Raw genomic sequence first — 8,763 nt, 5'->3', positions numbered from 1 at the left:
TGATTGACAGATGCTGCTGCTATCAGTTATTGGTGACTTTCATAAGTCTTGTTCTAGATATTCTGTCTCTATGTCATGTATCTCTTTTGTGGTATCTCTTTTATGGTGTCAAGGTCATGTAACGACCTATTTTGGTTTCCCCACTATGCCTGGGATGAACATGTAATGAACTTGGTTGTCATATGTAAATTTCTGATGTATCCCCACTTGGTTGGGTGGATGATCCCTAGTTGGTTGGGTGATGGATGTATGTATTGAGTCTTTTGGTGATAGGAAGGTCTTTTATGATGTATAAATCATGGTTCTTCTTGAAGAACATCTTTTGCAGATCTTGCCTACAGTAAGGGGGAGCATGGTCAGCACAACAGGGCAAGAATTTTCAGCATGTACTCAGGGGGAGCACAACCCCTTGCCCTTGATGACAAAGGGGGAGAATGACTTTGAAGATTTTGTGTTGCCATCAAGTCCAAAGGGTGAGATTGTTGGCATTATGGCACAAGTTTGGAGTTATGGCACAGGTGTTGTCCTTGATGGCAACTCTCTTTGGTAACAGATCTCAGTTCAAGCTTTTAGAATGAAGGAAAAGACATATACACAGGTTCATCCAGACGAAAACGCGTATACACGCACTTTCATGCAAGGAAAAGCGCGTATATGTTGGAGAACTTACCTTTGGTCCGTGGTAGTTAGTCCTTGGTATTTGAACCTATGGTTTTGGACCATGGTACGTCATTAGAAGTGTTGATCCCAAGTATTGGGTCTGTGGTATTGGTTTATTATGGTTTTGGACTGTGGTATTGTGGAAGGCCTAAGACTATAAAAGAGGAAGGAGATCATTTGGCAAAGGATCATCGGAATTATTGTTGAATATCTAATAAAGTGCTAGATCTGGAATACTGGTAATTGGGTTATGGTGTAGATCTGGATCTGAATGAAGGAGGAACCTTAGCGCAAAGAGAAGGATAAGTTCTATTGATGGATCATAATCTTTAAGCTTGAATGATAGTATCTTTGTATGATTTTGATCTGTTATATGTGGCGCTTGCTTGATCTATAAAACTGATAATCTGGGTTAATTAGAATATCTGAAAGAGCGAATTATCCTTTATAGATCTGTACGCAGGTTCAGTGAAGCGAAGGCACGTATATACGTTGGTTCACTGAAGGCAAACAACGTATATGCAGGTTTTTCCATACGCAGACACATATGCATGCAGGTTTCAGGCTATTAAAGTAGCGTATATATATTTTGAGTTGTGATCTTGCTGCTTCTGTTTATTGCTGTAGTGTTTTGGGTTTAGTTTTTGTGTGTGGTTACTGTTACTATGATCTGGGTACAGTCGTCAGAGAAGTGTTTATTTTGATTCAGTTTTGATTGGTGAAGAGGTGGTTGGTTGATGCAGAAATTCTTGATGTTTGATTGATGTTATATGTGGATCTAGTCTGAAAATTTATGAAACGTGGTCCCTGGAAGAAAGAGAAGGTTGTAGCCTTCTGTAGGCTAGCACCTACGTACTAGTATCTTGGCTAGTGCAAGAGCTATGGGGGTTGTAGCTCCCTTCCAGGAGAAGCTGGAGAACGAGAGAGGGTTGTATCTCTCTGCAGGTTGCAGCCTGCGTACTGGTAAAGGATTGCACCAGTACATTGTAAAAAGAAATTTCTAATTAAAAGAAGATAGAGACGAATTACAGCAGGTGGTTTTCACCCACATTGGGTTTCCACCTTATATCTTGTGTTCTTGTGTGTGATTGTCTTCTTTCCTATTTTACTGTTCCTGCTTACTGGTTATTTGATTCTGAAACATAGATTAACAATCAATATCTGACAGATAAAGTAAATTATAAGTTTGCATTGTATACGCGGTTTTCTTTCAACATAGTTGCATATATATGCGGGTCTAATTTACTAAAATAGCATACATTATCAGAATTTGGAAAAATGGAATATTTGACTAAATAATACTGATTCAGCCCCCTCTCAGTATTATTTCCAACACAAATATGTATAGATTATTTGGAGTTCTTCTGCCTTTGATCACTGTTTTTTCTGTATCAAGATCACGAACACTACATCCATTTGATCGAAATATTACCTCGGTTCCTTGATCTCACATCTGACTAACACTCATTAGATTATGCTTCAAGCCATCAACATACAAAACATTTCCAGCTTTGACCTTTTCTTTCAACTGAGCAGTGCCTTTTCCTTTTATGGCTGTAGGAGTATCATTTCCAAAAGAAACTTTCTTTCCCTTTTCTAAAGTAGTATATGATTCAAGTTTTTCTTTATCACCTGTCATATGCTTCGAACATCCACTGTCGATGTACCATAGATTTTCCTGTCCTTCTGCATAAAAGGCTATCCCACATCTTTCTGGTTGTGGTTCCTTTATTCTCCATGTTCTGGTGCTTGAGGCTAGTCCCTTTGTTTGCCGAAACCTGCTCCTACATTCAGAATCTTCATGACCGAAGTTATTACAAATAGAACATTCAATTTCATTTTCAAGGGCCGAAAAGTTGTTATAGGTCCTTTTCACAATCCCAGTCATACTTATTTGTTTTTGAGCTTCTCTAGTCATGATTGTCTTATAGGCAACACATTGAGCTGCTTTGTGACCAAAGTTATGGTAAGAGAAACATTGGCCATTGAAGAAACTTCTGTGATTATCAAATCTACCAGCCAAATGATTGTAATTTCTATTGTCATCCATTCTTGAAGCAAATTGAGAAGTTTTTACCTGTGGCTGGTTGTAGCTTTTTTTCACCCTTAAGATGGATTGCCCCTGGTTTGCATGGTAGACTTTGTTTGTTATTGATGTAATTCGTCCCTGCTTTAACTGGTGATCTCCATTGGGCTTTTGCTCATTCCTCCTTGCTGCATCAAGATAACGCTTTGAGGTGGATGCTTGAGATGTTTCTCCATTATAACCCATACCTGTCTTGATTAGTGGAGAACACTGTACATTGATAATCTCATCAAGAGTTTCAGATCCTTTAACAAATTTAATATTAAAAGCCTTTGTTTTCTCAATTTCTTTTCTAAGGCCAACAATTTCACATTCTAACTTCTCAAGGGATTTTTCTTTTTCATCAAGTTGGAATTGCAGAGTATCAATGATCATATCTTTTTCTTCTAAACATGTTTTGAGTCGAGAAATATCTTCATAAAAACCATCTGCATCTATAGCATCCATGTAATCATCATCTTCAAAGGCCATTAAAAGTTTATAATCATTACCTCGTTCATCTTCATCAGTATTTGATAGGCCATCACTGTCTTCATGAGTGTAGTAACTTTTCTTAGTTGCATTATGTTTCTTGTTCCATCTAACAGGTTCCTTCCCTTTGTCAATCTTATCCTTATGAGGACACTTGGCAGCATAGTGACCGACTCTTCCACAAGCAAAGCATTTGAAAGGTAACTTACCTCGGAATCGTCCAGTACCGCGTTGAAGATTTTTGACAAAATTCGATTCTTCTTCTTCTTCTGACACGTGTCCTGACTCATAGTTCTCTCCTTTGCCTGAAGCCTTGAAAGCAGCTTCTCTCCTGTCTGATGGACCTCCATTCCTCATTTCATAAGCAGTTATAATTCCGTGCAGCTATGACATTTTAAGGTTTTGTAGATTCTCCTTTTCTTCTATTGCAGGAACTTTAGATTCAAACCTAGGGGACAAAGATCTTAGGACTTTTTCAACCACAACAGCCTCTTTTATTTCTTCACCATAATTTTTCATACAATTAACAATCTCATCTACATGAAGAAAATAGTTAGCCACACTTTCATCATTGTACATTCTGAGATTTTCATACTGAATTCTGAGGGTTTGAAGTTTTGCTCATTTTTCCTGATCATTTCCTTCATAGCTCAGAACAATCTTGTCCCATATTTCTTTAGTGGACTTATACTGCATAACCTTGACAAATTCTGATTGTGATAGGCATCCTAATAGAGTATTGACTTCTTTTGCATTTGTTTCATATTTCTTCTTCTCAGCCGGATCTGTAAGAGTTGCTGATGGAAAAGTATACCCTGTTTCTATGATATACCAGACTTCTGTACCAAGAGATTGAAGATAGGCAGTAACTCTTACCTTCCAATATACGAAGTTTGTCCCATCAAAAATTGGTGGCCTGATTGATGCTTCCCTCTCGTATTTGCTCATGATGAAAGATCTTCCTTCAAGCGATCAAGCTTCTTCTGAAGATCCTGCTCTGATACCAATTGTTGGAAATAATACTGAGAGGGGGGTGAATCAGTATTATTTAGTTAAATATTCCCTTTTTTCAAATTCATATAATATACGCTATTTCAGTTAATTAGACCCGCGTATATACGCAACTATGTTGAAAGAAAACCGCGTATACAATGCAAACTTATAATTTACTTTATCTGTCAGATGTTGATTGTTAATCTGTGTTTCAAAATCAAATAACCAGTAAGCAGGAATAGTAAAACAAAACAGAAGATAATCACACACAATAACACAATATATAAGGTGGAAACCCAATGTGGGTGAAAACCACCTACTGCAATTCCTCTCTATCTTCTTTTAATTAGAAGCTTCTTTTTACAATGTACTGGTGCAGTCCTTTACTAGTATGCAGGCTGCAACCTGCAGAGAGCTACAACCCTCTCTCGTTCTCTAGCTTCTCCTGGAAGGGAGCTACAACCCCCTTAGCTCTTGCACTAGCCAACATACTAGTACGTAGGTGCAGGCCTACAGAAGGCTACAACCTTCTCTTTCTTCCAGGGACCACGTTTCATAAATTTTCAGACTGGATCCACAGATAACATCAATCAAACATCAAGAATTTCTGCATCAACCAATCACCTTTTCACCAATCAAAACTGAACCAAAATAAACACTTCTCTGACGACTGTACCCAGATCACAGTAACAGTAACCATACACCAAAACTGAACCCAAAACACTGCAGCAATAAACAGAAGCAGAAAGATCACAACTAAAAATATATACACTACTTTAATAGCCTGAAACCTGCGTGCATATGCTTCTGCGTGTGGAACAACCTGTGTATACGTTGTTTGCCTTCACTAAACCAGTGTATATACGCGTCTTCGCTTCACTGAAACTGCGTACAGATCTATAAAGGATAATTCGCTCTTTCAGATATTCTAATTAACCCAGATTATCAGTTTTATAGATCAAGCAAGCGCCACATATAACAGATCAAAATCATACAAAGATACTATCATTCAAGCTTAAAGATTATGATCCATCAATAGAACTTATCCTTCTCTTTGCGCTAAGGTTCCTCCTTCATTTAGATCCATATCTACACCATAACCCAATCACCAGTATTCCAGATCTAGTACTTTATCAGATATTCAACAATAATTCCGATGATCCTTTGCCAAATGATCTCCTTCCTCTTTTATAGTCTTAGGCCTTCCACAATACCACGGTCCAAAACCATAATAAACCAATACCACAGACCCAATACTTGGGATCAACACTTCTGACGAGGTACCATGGTCCAAAACCATAGGTTCAAATACCAAGGAGTAACTACCACGGACCAAAGGTAAGTTCTCCAACATATACGTGCCTTTCCTTGCATGAAAGTGCGTGTACACGCATACGCGCCTTTGAAACGTCTAACCCGCGTGTATACGCGTCTTTGTCTAGATGAACCTGTGTATATGTCTTTTTCTTCATTTTGAAAGCCTGCACTAAGATCTGTTACCAAAGAGAGTTGCCATCAAGGACAACACCTGTGCCATAGCTCAAAACCTGCTGCCATAATGCCAACAAGTTTGAACCAACGAAGGAAATTATTCAAGGGAGAGAATGCAATCCTCCCATCCAATGAGATTAGTACCTTTACCAATTCCCCCCCTTCCCCCATGCCAATTCAACTACCAGAAAATCGAGTTCCCAAGCTACCTTAAACTTCAAATAGTGTTTCTCAAGTTCTCATAGATATTTCCTCTATCTAGGGGTTCCACTCGCCTACCAGCTCAAGAATCCCCTACCAGCAGTGTCTTACCTTTTCTCCAATAAGGTCTTATTGAGATACCTATTTTCGTTTCCTTTGTTATTTCTCTCAAATGTCGTAAGTATTTTTCCTCCTTCCCTCTCTTTTTCCCAAAAAATAGGTTTTTCCTCTGGGGAAAGAAAGTAACTGTCTCTAACTACCTCGTAAATGGAATTTTCATGTAGTGACTTCTCCTATATTTTCCTTGGCTTCCCTAACTAATTTTTCAACGAAATTCAAACTTAGTTCTTTTAAATATTAAATTCAATACCATTGCCAATTAGATTTTGGTAGTAAAAGTAACTTGTCAAATATTTACAATAACTAAGGGGCATTACATCTCCCCCCCCAAGCAAAACACCAACCCCAGTGTCTATTCTTGCCCGTGGAATAAACTAGGATATATTTCGTGAATTAAACTTTTATCCTCCCAAGTGGTCTCTTCAGGGTTAAAGTACCTCTACTGCACTTTAACCTGGATGATATCTCGCCTCTGTATCATTGTTTCTCTCTAATCAATAATACACAGGGGCTCAAGCATGAACTCTACATCCGATTCAACTTGCCAACAAGAACTTATTCAACTCTTATAACCCATGAAATACACAATAAAAAAAGTGTACAAAACCATAATGTGTGTGTGTGTGTATACATAATGAAACAAAATGACTTTGATCTTACTTGTATGTCATTCTAGTTAATGATGTGCTTGGGATTATATACATAATTTTTCAACAAAAAGAGATGTGAAATACATTATGCATCCATATGTGTCCGTGAAGTGCTAACTGATACTCTACTTGTCCCACTGTAGCCAATATTTGGAAGGGATAAACCAAGGGCTAACTTAGTACTACTTCACTACCTTATGGTAATTTTCTTAGGTTTGACCTTTACATATACATGATTCCCTACACAAAAATATCTAAAGGTTCTTTTCCTATCATCATGTCTTTTTCCTATCCCGAGTAGCCTTGAAATTTTGTCAAACTTTCCACACCATTTCTTCCATTTCAACTAAAATATCAAGTCTTAATAAGAATTTATCTTGACGATTACTCCAATTGATAGGGGTCTGACATTTCCTTCCATAAAGCACTTCAAATAGGCTCATTTTTAATGAAGAATGGTAGTTATTTTTGTACAAAAACTATACTAGGTGAAGGTAGTCTTCCCAGTTAGTTGGTAGTCGCATGGCATACATCCTCAACATTTCTTCCAACATGTGGTTCACTCGTTCTGTTTGTCCATCCGTTTGTGGATGGTACACAGTACTAAATTGAAATTGTGTACCCAAACTGGTAAAAATAGTTCTCCGAAAAGGAGAGGTGAACTTCAGATCCTTGTTTGATATCACCACCTTACGAATACAATGTAATTTAAATCTTTACTTCATGAATATATCTACAAGTTGTATATTTTTGCAAGTAGACTTTACAAGAATGAAGTGCGTAGATTTACTCAGCTTATCTACTACTACTATGATATAGTCAATTTTCTATTTTGAGCTTAGTAAGCTTGTGATGAAGCCTAAGGTAATAGCTTCCCATTTCCACTCAGGGCTGGGTAGTGGATGGAGCAACCTAGCTAGATGCTTGTAATCTGCTTTAATTTTCTGGCACTCAAGGTGTTCGGCTAAATATTTTGTGATATATTTCCTCATACTCGACCAAAAATAACTTTTCTTTATTGTAATAAATAATTTCTGGTATTCGGGATGGAAAATGTAGGGGCTTCTATGGAATTCATCAAGCATTAGCTGCCTAATGGTTTTCTACTTAGGAATTTATTTTCTTCCCTTATAAATTAGTAACTCATTATTATTGATGGCATAGTCAGTATTTTCCTCCAAACTGTCCACTTGTTTAACTTTCTACCAAAGGTATCTATATTGAGGGTCTTTTCTCACAGCTTCCTTGATCTGATTTGTTAAACCAAGCTCTACTTGGTTGTAAGAAATTTTATAAACATAACACAATTTCCTGCTCAGTGCATTGGATACTCAGTTTTCCATCCCCTTTAGGTGTTTAATATTGATATTGAACTCACATAAAAATGCAGTCAACTAAGCTTGTCATGTATTTAATTTGGGTTGTTTAAGGACGTTTGTTAAGCTGTTATGGTCTATCCTTAAAACAAAATTCCTCCCCAATAAATAATGCCTCCATATTTTAAATCATGAATTAGTGCAGTCAACTATAAACCATAAGAAAATTATCTTTTCTCATGTTCTTTCAACTTTCGTGAATCGTAGGCTGCTCTCCTACCTTCCCCCATCAATACCCCTCCAATCCCTTATTTACATGCATACGTGTAGACCACAAATTACTTTTCATGATCTAAAACCTTTAATATTGGGGCTGTAGTTATCAATTGTTTCAGTTTCTCAAAGCTATGTTGTCATTCCATTGTCCACTTGAAAATCTTTCCTTTATTTTGTAGGGAGGTGACAGGAAATAAATTTTTGAAAATCCTGCTATAAGCATAGGTAATATAAAGCTAGACCCATAAATGATTGAATATCTGCAAATTTCCTAGGGATGCACCATTCCATAATCATTTTAATTGTTTGTGTCTACGACTATTCCTTCTGAAGAAATAATGTGTGCCAAATATTGTATGTAGTCCTTATAAAAATCACACTTTCTCTACTTCGCACATAGTTGATTCTCACATAATGTTTGTTGTACAATTCCCAGGTGTTCCTTATGTTCCTCTAAAATTTTAGCATATATAGGGATATCATCAATGAAGATTAGAAC

Source organism: Pinus tabuliformis, chromosome 3_2 (assembly GCF_031772625.1).
Source record: "Pinus tabuliformis cultivar Carrire ecotype Pingquan chromosome 3_2, CPIR1, whole genome shotgun sequence".
Taxonomy (NCBI): domain Eukaryota; kingdom Viridiplantae; phylum Streptophyta; class Pinopsida; order Pinales; family Pinaceae; genus Pinus; species Pinus tabuliformis.
Note: the sequence above shows the minus strand (reverse complement) of the source record.